Below are 13,665 nucleotides of genomic sequence, written 5' to 3'. Positions count from 1 at the left end.
ATGGAAGAACATTTTCGAATAAATATCTAATTTGACAATGACAATGAAAAAATGGTTAAAGAATCTGTTAACGAATTTTATCGGAGACATCAAAGGTTTGAGGAAATAAATCTTACTAATCCTTATCAGATAAAAAAAAATTAAAGAATTGAAACCATGTATGGTACTGTCAGGCGTAGATAGAACCTTTTTTCAACGTTATTGCAACATCATAGCGCATATTTTTAATTACTGCATGAAACTTAACTATTACCCTCCAATATGGAAATCAGCCATAGTTGTAGTACTTCTTAAAGCTAATAAGAATCCATCAAATCCGGACAGTTATAGATCAATCAGCTTTCTCAGTTCAATTTGAAAATTATTTGGAAAATTTATTTACTCCGGAATTAAACCAGATCTATATCTCTAACCTAACGAACAATTTGGCCTAAAATCAGAATTTGAAACCACAAAGCAACGTATCAGAACAGTAGATTTCATTGGTAGAAGTATACATTTAAAAGAATCATCAATATTCCTCATCTTAGATGTGGCCCAAGCTTAAGATCGTGTCTGGCATGAAAGGCTTTTTTGCAAACTCATGAAGCTAAACTTTCCATTAGGAATCATCAAGATTATAACAGAATACTTCTAAAGCACAGAAACTTCAGTATCAAAGTTGAAGCCAAATCTTCCTACTGAAATATCCTTTCCGGCGTGTTTCAAGTATGCACCGTATACATCAATACTTTATATCCAATTTTCTTATGATTTTCCCCAGTAGATATCAATAGCCTCAGCTCCTTCTATGCCGAAGACAATGGCATACCTGCCAACTTTTGATCCCCTCCATTACGATTTTTCCCAGTGGTAGTAAAAGGGAATTAAAATTTCAATTGTAAGCAAAAAAAATACGTTGTGTTTGAAGAAACATCAGCTGACAACCATGATAGTAACGCATACTAATATATAAGATTAATTTTTGTAAGAATAGTGGTGATCAAAATCATTTAAAAATTAAATTTATAAAAGAAAAAATAGTATATATTTACTACCACTTTAAATATGAAAATAAAATCTCCGTTTAAATACGGGAGAGTTGGCAGGTATGCAATGGTGTAGTTAACAATTCCAAATACCCAAACTTGGCGAACTTGAACCGAACGAAGCTGCAGAACCTAGTTTTTGGAAATTGGAAATCGGTTTTTCTACCTATTTCATTTATTATTTCTAGGTTGCGATATCATTCACTAATTACAATTAATTAAAGGTAATTTTTAATATTCTAGTCAGTAAGTCATAGATTTTTCCCCATAAATATAAGCTTTAATGACGATAAGCGTCATTTAAAATGAGAATTCATGCGAAGGGAAAAAAAAGCTTACTGGAAACGAAATTTTAATCTAGTTTTCTATTAGTTCAAACAAATTTCCCACTACTTCATCCTGTTCCACACAAAATTTCTTAACTTTTCGAACAATACTTTCGGCTGTAGTCGCACAAATTTAAAGTAGAGTCGTTTAGTTATGGATAGTACTGTGTACGCAAAAAGTCAAATGATCAAATAGTACTGTTCGTAAATGTAGGAGAACTCCAGTTGTATTAAGTTTTTACTTTAGTGCACAGTTATTGTGAAATACATTTCTCAAAAGGTGTGATTGTTGGAGGGTATGACTTTAAAAATCAAGAAAAATATTTACCACAAGGCTTAAGTTTTGAGCGAGGAACCTACAGCATCGCAACCTGATGCCTTTTAATTATTATCTGACGTTTAACTGAAATAAATACCGGTTGCAGTTAATTACTAAAAGGTAATTGCTTTCCCACACTTCCTTTATATTATAAAAATGATGAACCACCCGCTCGATTTGGGGCCATTACTGGGTTCTTAAAGAAATTTAATCTCTTCCACACGCCTGTCATTTATATAGAACTTTGTTTTCATATAAAATCTCATTATTTTATGGGTTATGGAGAATGTCTCTAGAATATTAAAAAAAAGGATCGTAATTTAATGAAGCAGTTTTTGTGCAGTTGCAGATTTTTTTACAGCTGTGGTGTATTTTGTTAATAAAATATTAAAGGCATTCGAAAGTTTCCTTAAGTCAGTGGTAGAAAATGATTTGAATTAATTATTATTTTTAAAAAAATTAATTTACCACTCATATCCTTCTTGACTTAAATTTTGTATTCTTTAAAGTTGCAGATATTTCGATTATAAGTAATGTGATCAAATGTAGGGATTGAAAATAGCTTTCGTATTTTATATAACTTATAAAATCTTACGGTAAATGCGGTGACTTTGAGCTAAAAGAAGTTTAGTTTCTAGTGTTAAATAGCATTCTAGCAATAGCTAGGTTAAAAATAACTACGAAAATTTTCTGATAGTAATAGGAAAAATTACTTGATTGTGTAACAGCTGTAATTTCTGTGATTGCTGATTCCCCTTGATTCACAAACATTTGAAAATTAAACCTTGTAATTCGTGAATATTATTTTCCAATATTTTTTTAAATTTCTCTTTAAAAAAATTTGGATAATAAAATAAAATTATTTCATAATATATGCTTAAAAAATCAAATTGTGGGTGGTGATGTGTTTTCATAATGATTTACGCTAATACCAATTCGGTATTTATAGTAGTAGTCAAATTACCGTTAAGTAAGCAAATATTTTTTTAAATTTACAACAATTAAAAACTGCTTAATTTATTTACTGTTATCCATAAGTAAAGACACCAGTGTATAAGTCTTTTTTGGTACAAATATGACTTATAAACCCTGGTCAAGTAGAGGAACAGATGGCACAAGCAAGAGAAGGGCATTGCAAAGGTATATTAAGGGCTACAGCATACCTGCCAACTTTTAATCCCTTCCATTGTCATTTTTCCCAATGGTATTAAAATGTAAGAAAACTTCAATTTTAAGCAAACAAATACGTTGTATTTGAGAAAACTTAAGTTGACAACCATGATAGTAACGCATATTAATATATGTGCTTAATTTTTGTAAGAATAGTGGTGATCAATATCATTTAAAAATTAAAATTATTAAAGAAATAGTGTATAATTACTACCACTTTAAATATGAAAATAAAATCTTCCGGAAGAGTTGGCAGGTATGCCACAGTAGGATTCAAACCCGCTGTTTTCTGGCCAAAAAGTTTTTGACGAACCGAGGAGGCTGCCCGGCGATGGAGGCTCAGAAGAACGTCTTAATTCACTAATTTTGTACTAAGGTGATCGAATATTTAGATGTCGTGGTGGTCAAAATCGCTTTAGTTTTAATCATAAAAATATAAATTTTAATTTTTTACAGGCAGTTTGATCAGTCCACTGTGAAGGATAACCAATTAACGAACAAGTCATTTAATAAAGAATATAGTTAAAATAAGAAAGTGGTAGCAAATATATGACTAAAAATTTATTTTATTTATGAATATTATTGGTTTGCCTTATTCACTTGTCAACCACTACAGATTCAATTCTCAAATATATAAGATAAATTTCTCTCAATTACTTTTATAAAGCTCCCTGGTTTGTCAGAAATAACACCCTCTATAATGACCTCAAAATCGACAAAATAGACGAGTGCCTTTTTAAACTCAATGCATCCTTTTTAAAGGTGCCAAAAATTGTTCAACATGTAAATTCAATAAGTTATTAGACATTGATTTCATAGATGACAATAAAAATTTCAGCCCGATAACCGCTTTTTTCTTAAGCGACTGTGTTCTCTCTAAGCATTTCGGATAATCATGACTATCCCCACTGCCCTAGACAAACTGTGTTCTCTGCACCAATGAAGCCCGGCTATACAGGGGGGAGGCGAGAGAGTGCACAGGGAGTTTTCCCCCTTTTGTAAATTTGTAAATAGTGTAAATATTCTTTCTTTATCTTTATCTTCAATTTGTTCCCTTTATTATGTATCAACTTGCAAATTATTTTTATGTATGACTCAGACTTGATTTTATCAATTATTGTTCATTCTGAGATTTAACTTAATGTTAACGCAGCACCTCCCTTCCCTTCCACCACATATTATTCAATTTAGATGAAAGAGCAGATATCCATACATGGATAGGTACTCTGAAAAACTTGATTAGTTAGTTAGTACTTTTATAAAAGGTTTTGGGTTCATGCGCACAACTGGTTCACTTTTTAAACAGTCTGCGCGGACTACTTATAAAAGACCGTGTGGTGGCTTCTTGATGCAGGAGGTGATGGTTTAACCCTTTAATGAGCCATTTATTTCTACTAAAGGTGAATTAAAGTACTTTTGGAAATGAAATTGATAAAAGAATAGTAATTGATATAAGAAAAAATAACTCACTTCGCTTATAAAAAATTAATCTAAATTTTAATGCCATTTTTTTCGGTGGTAAGTACATTTACCACGGCCTATTAGGAACTTATTCATTTTCATTTTTTGTTATTTATAAAATAAATTTCATAAAGGCTACAAACTTATAATTTTATACGTTTTCTTAAACTACCAATTTTATTCTAACGCACTTCAAGAAAGCTGAAGTTATCAACAAATGGAAATCTAAATTAAAAGTGGTAAAAAAGTTCACCATGGGCTTTAAAAATTGGTGGTAAGTATACTTACCACGGCCTTCGAAAAGGTTAAATAATTTTGAAAATTTTCGGGTCAAAAGCCTTAAGTCAGCAGATCTACATCAGAATATTTAAAAAGTTACAAAATGTGAAATAAAACGTAACGGGGGAACTGTGCTGTTTCGGAAAATGCAGTTAATGAAATAATATTAACACTTTGACCACCGAGTAAGTATGGATAATTTTTTTGAAAAACAGAGAGTAAACAAAGTAGTTTGCTCCTACTTCATACCATTTTGTATGTATTGTAGAAATTTCAAAAACGTATTTTTACGTGACCAGCTGGAATTGTGTTAAAAATTGTTGGTTTATTGGAATTACTTACATTTGCAAGCTTGCGTGCTCAATTTAGGCTTATAAACCTTTGTCAAGTAGAAGGACAGATAGAATAATTCAGAGAAGGACATCAAGAAGAAATACATTCAGGGTTATGCAGGGAAAAAACCCAACTCGTTTTTTGGCCAGAAAATAACGGGTAAAATTACACCTGTATGTATAAAAGCTCAACCGGGTTGAATTTAATTTTTTGATTTTATTCAATGTGTATATTTAAGTCAAATAACTAATTTGGTTACAGGTAAAATCGGCAAAGGAAAAAAAATCAGAATAAAAATATAAACATTTCAAACGCAAACGTATTTTCTCCAGTGAAAAATGAATCATAAAAAGTACTCATGTGTATATAAAGCTAATTTAGATGATTGATCATGCAACTGAATGGGCAAGAAAAGCGATTTCATACTTATCAACTGCAAAAACATGATTCCGTTATTCCTGTTTTTTCCCCCTTATACTTTTTGCTAAGAAGTTGAAAAAAAATATTACCTAACAAAATACACTTCATAATACCCTTAAGATCATAGGGCGGGATAGCTAATGGAGGGCGTTTATCAGGCGTGATAAATGAGGGTTTTGGGTCGTGATCCCTTCCATTCTCACACCCACCAGATACTTAAATATCAATCGAGCCCCTTTTAAAAACGACCGACTTCACTTCCATAATCTTAGCACCTGCGACTTCTAACTGAGATTAGTTGCAGGAATACAAAACGAGCCATTTGCAATTGGCAAGTTTTTAGAAGATGGCTAGAAATAAATCCAGTTTACTTTCCCTTTTTTTAAATTTATTTTTCAATCTACAGAGGTGTCACAAAATGAAATCGAACACATCTATACTCAATCTATGTAAACAATATTTCTTATAGGAGAAAATGTTTTGGAAGATTTTACATGGTAAAACTGCTTCGCACAACATGAAAGAAGCAATTCTTAGCAAGTAATTCTTAGCATGTAATTCTTAGAAAAGGTCTTTTACGAATTTTTTGAGTTTATTTCCTTCCTTTTTAAATAATACTACAATTCTAAAATTTCACTTATATAAATATCTTTTTCCCATTGTAAGATTTTCGTAGGGGCCTCCCTGGTCGGGCGGTATCACCCGTCAAACGCTGTGCTAAGCGTGGAGGTGGCAGGTTCAAATCCAGCCGCAACCAAGGCTGAGTCTTAAAGATGTCCTTCTGCTTGACAAAGAATTATAAGCCTAATTTGAGCATACAAGACTGCAAATGTTTGCAATTTCAATAAATCATTAAAGATTTACATATACCAGAAATTTGTAGTTGTAGTTACGTAGGCATGCTATAGAAAATGGCTAAGTCAGTAATTATCAAAAAATTAGTTCATGTGCCCAAAACGTTTAAACGCCTGTTATATTTTTGAGAACATATAAGCTCCGGTCAATATACTATGCAAAAGTCTCGGTGACTCAAGGGGGGACGCGTTGGCGTCCCAGGTTCGAATTCCAACAATGACTGTTCAATATAAATTCTACACCCGGCTCCCACCAAGCTTAGAGCTGTTGAAAATATCTTCAGTAGACGGATCATGGGTTAAGGTTTCTTTGCCATCAGACTAGCCATGGAGAATTTTCACGGTTTTCCTCTCCCTTTAACTCAAATGCCGATTTTTTTCCATCAAAAGTCCTCCACGAAGGCTAGTTTGTCCCAATACTTGATCCAGGAGTTTTCTTTTTTCTAAATTGGATTCAAAATTACAAGGCTACTGATTAGAACTTTGATAGTTGTAAATTCAGAATTGAGTCGGCTGTTCAACGACGGTTATAAAATAAAATATACAGTTATAGCTATTTACATACCTGCCAACTTTTAATCCCTTCCATTATGATTTTTCCCAGTGGTATTAAAATGGAACAAAAATTTCAATTTTAAGCAAAAAAATACGTTGCATTTGAAAAAGCTGAAGCTTACGTACATGATAGTAGCACATATTAATATATATGCTTAATTTTTTCAAGAATAGTGGTGATCAAAATCACTTAAATTAAGTTTATAAAAGAAAAAAAAGTATATAATTACTACCACTTTAAATAAGAAAATAAAATTTTACGCCAAATACGTAAAAGTTGGCAGGTATGTATTTATAACTATATGGGATAAGACTAAACAAGCTTTACAGAGTAGAACCTCAACTGCTAAATGTGTCTGAACACTTAGTTGCTAAAGCTCAGTTTTACACTTTATTTTACATTTTCATTTTTGGTAGTATACCCACGAATTTACAAAGATAAACTGGCTTTTCACTGCCTTATTAATAAAATTATGAATTCAGAATAAAAATATGCAATATCTCAGGCATTTTATCTATAGAGATTGCATCTATCTCCCATTAAAACAAATTTATGTCTTTTCCCTTGTATTGCCCGGAAGAATACCAACGAGCCGAGCATTAATCATCCGACTTATCTTAAAAAATAAATTCTACTTGCTTATAATTTTTCTTTGTTTAATCTACAAATCACAGAAAGTTCCGTGCTATAGAGTTGAAATGATTAAAAATTATCATCTAAAAGCTAAAAACGAATGGGAAAAAAATAGAAAAAAGAGAAAAAACTGGAAAATAAGTTAATTATGAGAGTTACTTTATGAAATGCATTTTTCTCTAAGTAACATAAAATTTCTTCTCACGTGTTTCCTACGTAAGTAATAATTTTCGTACTTATATGAAATACGTGGGAGATCATATTGAATAAGTTTATTTAAACATTTTATTTAGCATGAATTTTAGTTACTGAAAACTTTCTTTTGCTCTTGCATGATTTTTTTTTTTTTGCTCTCGAATCGTTCTTATTTATCTTACTTGAGCTACGCTGGCGATCTCATTGAAATTTTTTTTTTAAATAGTTATATTTACAAATTTTATTGTATTATTAACTCATTTTCCAGTTTGTTTTTTTACCACACATTTTATTTGCATAAAACTTCTTTGTACGATTTTCTTACGCTATGAATTTTTTTTTAAATTTCATGCTTTGGAATTAAGTGGGGAAGATTTTTTCTTCAGATAAATAATTTTTTCAAACATTTTAGTATCATAAAATCATTTCGGACACTCTTTCAACATGAGGAATAGCTTTCGTATTTCAGTGGTTTGAATTGCATTTATTAAAACTTTTATAAAGAGTTAATTTTTATCCTTTTAAGAAACACAAAAGTTCTTCACGATTCTCCCGCGCGTGAATAATTTTCCTATTTTTCTTACTTGAAATTCTTGTTGGTGAATTTAGTTGAAAAGTTATTTTAAATACAGATACCACAGGCGATTATGAATGTAAAAGGTGGTAGAAACTATATTCATTTCTTAAAATCTATTAACTCTTTAATTAATCAATTCGAACTACCACTATTATTTCCATTCCAAATTATTCATATTTCATTCAATTGTAATTGGAAATTGAAAATAATATGCTGGAACAAATTGCTTTTTATAATATCTTTTTATGAAATATTATAGACCACTTTTAACTGTTTTAGTCGCCCGTGGCAAACCTGTAATAAATTCCACACATTTTGTTTTCATAAGAATTCTTTGCAACGATTTGATTTCGCTATGAATTTTCTTTAAAATTTCCTTTGAAATTACGTGGGGAATATTATTGATTATTTTTTTAAAAAGATCATTTTCCAAGCATTTTTGCATTAAAAAACTATTTCGGACGCTTTTTCAACATGAGGAATAACATTGAAATTTCAATGATTTTAATTACATGGGGATTTCTTATCAAACTTTTTTTAACGAGATTATTTTTATTCTCTCAGGAAACATAAAACTTCTTCGCGTTTTTCTGAGCTCGAATAATGTTTCTATTTATCTTACTTGTTGGGGATATTACAGGAAAAGTTATTTTAAATAGTACGAATTCCACACATTTTAGTTGCATCAGACTTCTTCGCCTGACTTTCATATGAGTTATGAATATTTTTTTTAATTTTATTCATTTGAATTTCGTGGGGGTCATTATTGACTTTTTTTTAAATACGTAGTTTATTATCTAAACATTTTAATGACAAAAAACAATTCAGAACTCCTTTTCTGCATAAGGTACATATTTCTTATTTAGCTTATTTATAAGTTTCTATTTACTTGTTTATAAGTATTATTAAGTTTCTTATTAACATATTTAAACTTATTGACATGGAGAGGATCTTATTAAAATATTTTATTTAATAGTTAAATTTTAGAAACATAAAACTTCTTCACGCGATTTTCCAGTGCGCAAATAATTATCATATTTATCTCACTTGAATTACTTTTCATTTTAATTTATAACCGCGTCGTTAAGCAACTAACCCAATATTGGGTTTACGGCTACTATGGTATGGCCCAGTGGTATGGTTTGTAATAGGGAACATGGAGGACCTTGTGACTCGTCCGATTTAACGTGCATCAGTCACCATTTACAACACGGGGAGTGTCCAGGCTTCAGGGATCGAACCCACGACCTTTTGTGCATGGGCCCAGTGCTCTACCAACCAGTCTATCCCGGCCCTTAATTGAATTATTTGTCGGCGATGTTATTGAAAAGGTTATTTTAAATGGTATATATTCCACACGTTTTAGTCACAGACCTCAAAGAATTTTCGTAGTTTTAGAAAACTTTTTTCCTGTGGGTAGCAAAGGTAGTGTTAAAAATATTTCAATAAATTGAAAGTAAAAATTTATACATACTATCACATATGAACAATTTACAGAGATATAAAAAGGTCATGTCGGCTTAGAGTCACTATCTCAAGTTCCGCTGAAAGTTCTAGATTAATACGATTTGTTCAAAAATGTCTGCATTAGTTAAGTATGAGTGGAAATTATATTTTCCAAAAACCAGAAAAGTTAGAAGAGTATGCGTATTATACTAACACCTCCTACATCTAAAAGTCTCCACACGGTCTTTTATAAGTAGTCCGATCAAACCTCTAGGACAGAGATGGCGAGCCAATTGCACGCGTGCCATTTGCGGCACGCGACACGATATTTTGGGGACGCCACCGATCACAATTGTTATTGCACTATGAATTGTTATTACACAAATGTTATTACGCTATGAAGCCTATTAAATTAAAATAAAATTCTCAATAGAAGCATATGAAGCATATTAAATTAAATTAAAATTCACAAAAAACAAACAAAATAATAAACAATTATTAATAAAAAATTTACAATTAATGCTAAAAAAACAATTAATAACCATAAAAAGCAAGCTAACTATAAATAACTAGCAAAAAAGAAATCAACAGTCCTGCTTAAACTAATATCTTACAACCTAATATAAGTTATTTACCATCTAATCTACAACAACAGCAGTCCCACTGATGTTGCTTTAAGTTGAATTATGCCTATAACTGAGACATTGCAAAATATATTTTTTTTTATGTAAATAAAGTTTTGAGTTGATAGTATTTAGTATTACTATTTTCCCAATAATCATGAAGTCAAAATTATTGGACGGCACGTCTGTGACTTCATTAAACAATTTTTTAGAAAAAATGGCACGTTGGTGTATAAAGGTTCGCCACCCCTGCTCTAGGAAGTCAAATTAGTGTACGAAAGAGCCATTTAATAGAAATTCTAGGGAAAATAAGAAAATGGTAGCAAACATATGCCTGAAAATTTTTTTAATTTATGTATATGTTTGGTTTGTCTTCTTCACTTGTCAACTACCACAGATTCAATTCTCAAATTTATCTGATAAATTTTTCTCAATTACTTTTAAAATAGAATTTGAGTTCATGCGCAGAACTGGTTCACTTTTTAAATAGTCTGCGCAGACTACTTATAAAATACTGTGTGGAGGCTTTCTGATGTAGGAGGTGATGATTATACACAGTGATTGAAAACTTTTTTCGACAAATAGATGAAAATAGATAAAATTACTTTTATAGTAGCTGTGGTTTCTGAAAGATCTGGAATCAATTTTAGTCCTCATTGCTGGTTTTGTTATATATTTTCCTAATTTTTGTTCTAAATTGACATATCTCAGCACAATATTTACTTCTTCAATTTGGATTTCCTTTTTCTTGAATAAATATTAGAAGTGCCTTACATTTCTGTATGTTTTTAAGAACTATTTGAATGCTAAATTTTGATACGCCTTTGATCATTTTTAAGGTGATGAGTTGTTATGTTATATTTATATCTAACTTACAACTTGTCAAAAATAATTACTATAGCTGCAACTTAATACAATGGTGCTAAACTCACACTCCTAAACGAATACAATAAAACTTTTCAGTAACACCTTTAATTCATTACACGAGTGCATGATTTGACTTTCTGAACCCATAACACTTAATTTGGAATAAAATGTCGCAGTTGAAATGGAGCCATTTATAAAGAATGGCAAATTGCACCTCAAATCTTCCTTGCTCTTCGTGGTTATCTTATCGAGTATGTCCGCCCTCGAACGGAAGAAGTGAGAATGATAAATTCGACACCTTTATGTAATCTGGGTAAACACCCACAGAAAAGGAAAAAGTAGACATTTTTCGAAACAGAATTTTTCCATTTAAGGATTAAGTGCTTGATTCGTGAAGAATTGAAGCACTATGAGCGTTTATTTGTTGAAAGGTTTTAGAAGGATACAATAATTTACTTACCAGTAGCATGAAAAATTAACCGGTTCTCCCGAATCATTTTGAGTTAGTATGTATTATAACAAATTAATATCTCCAGAAAAATCGGTTAAAACAAATAGTTTTTCATATTTAGTATTTGGTATTATATCTGAAATAAGTAGAACTAGATTAGGCCCAAGGGTTACCAAAAAGATAAAAACCTTGTTGGTTACGTTTTTCAGCTCTTCATGCTTAAAAACGGAATAAAAAAAAATATGGCGATGTTTTTCAGGTTTTTATTTTAAATTAAAAGAAGAAAACAACAACATTGACGAGTTAAATTTAGTTAATTAAAAAAATAATTGAAAATCGTTAAGAACTTGCTATTTACAGCTAGTCCTCAAGAACAGTTTGCTAAGGTAGTAGTCGAGAGCTCAAACTAATATGAAGGCTGCTAGTTTTCGGAAAAATTTATGTACCTATACTAAAAAAACCATTTAAACTTTACCGTCTTTAAAGAGAAATAATTACCCGTGACTACTTTTACTTATTATCAGTTTCACAATTTACATTCAACGCATACACACAAAAGAGACGGATTTTTTAAAAAACTTTTGTAAGAGTGGTCAAATTTTCATTCTGTTAAGTGCCTTGGTAATATCTCAAGGCAGGTATGTATTATTCACGTAGCACTAAAGCTGCACAATGGGCTATTGGCGACGATCTGGGAAATATCCCTGAGGGTGATCCGAAGACATGCCAACAGCAATTTCGATCCTCTGCAGAGGGGATCACTCCTCCGCTTTAGTAGCCTGATGACCTGCGTGCGAAGTCGAGCTTACGATTGAACAGTTTAACGGGGACCGATATCGCACTCCCTCGGTCCCTGCGCAGGATGATCAAAGTGATTACCCATCCGCTTACTGACCGCAGCCATTGATGCAATGACTTTAGCGTTCTATTGGGGACGGTGTCTTCATGATCAGTCCGCGGTTGGACGGTTAATATCTTAAAGAAATCTCTTGAAATGTGTACAACAGTTGACTGTAACCGTGGTAGACTTATTTTGACCAAAAGTCGCTCTTCTCTGAAGAAACCTAATTTTTTCATCAAATTGGACTGGCTTTTATAGTTTAACTGTTATAACGGTACAAAAAAGTTACTCTAATGTTATTTTAACGTGTCACGTTTCTCTTCATATCTTTTGAATGATTGGTTAAACAATAGTAATTCATTCACAAAAAGGTATAAGCTCTTACCTCAAAGAGAAATATGAAATATAATTTAAAATTTAGTTGAAATATGTAAATTTTTATTGATTAATTTGTTAAGGATGAAAAATAAATTTTGAATTGTAAGGCATATTTTTTTATTTTATTTATTTAGAAGTTTCAGATTTCTTTTAAACCTAAATTTAGATTTTCATGCCATTTACTTCAAAAACTAATTTAATAAATAAATTATAGAACGTATTTAAATAACACCTTATTTTGAGATAACATCGCAAAGTTGCTGTACTTCATATGATACGTCATACGAATTACTTATGAATGCAGGGGATGCCTCAGACGACTAAAAAAATAAAATATGGTATAAACTCAATTCAATTTTGTTTATTTATATTTCTAATTGGTCAATCGAATCCACGACTTGCATTTCAAATAATTTTCATTTCAAACAGAAACCCTCTTTGCATTCACTTTAAATGATAAACAGAAAAAATATGCTTGAAATAATTGTTGATTTTAATCTCTTTCTATAAAATTTTTAATTTTATTAGTCATCACTTTTCCTTATAACCGTTGATGAGCAACCGACCTAACTTTGGATTTATGGCTACAAATGTTAAATTCCGAAGCCTTGTAATTTAGAATCAGATCCAGAAGACAAGGAAACTCGTGTCACAAGTATTGGGAGAAATTTGCCTTCGTGGAGGACTTTTTGATGGAACTAACCCGCATTTGCGTTACATGGAAAGGAAAACCGCGCAAACTTCCCTTGGTTAGCCTGTTGGCAAGATGACTGTAACTAAGGATCCGTCAGCCCCTGAGGATATTTTACACCAGGGCGGTAGTAGGTGCGAGCTGGGTGCGGAATTTTTTTTAATCTTTTTACTCTCTTTCGGCTTCTGTAGATTTTCTAGTTTAGTATCTCCTTTTC

This window comes from Parasteatoda tepidariorum, chromosome 5 (genome assembly GCF_982258835.1).
Source record: "Parasteatoda tepidariorum strain Cologne lab strain chromosome 5, Ptep-v5.0, whole genome shotgun sequence".
Lineage (NCBI taxonomy): Eukaryota > Metazoa > Arthropoda > Arachnida > Araneae > Theridiidae > Parasteatoda > Parasteatoda tepidariorum.
This window is presented reverse-complemented; position numbering follows the sequence as displayed.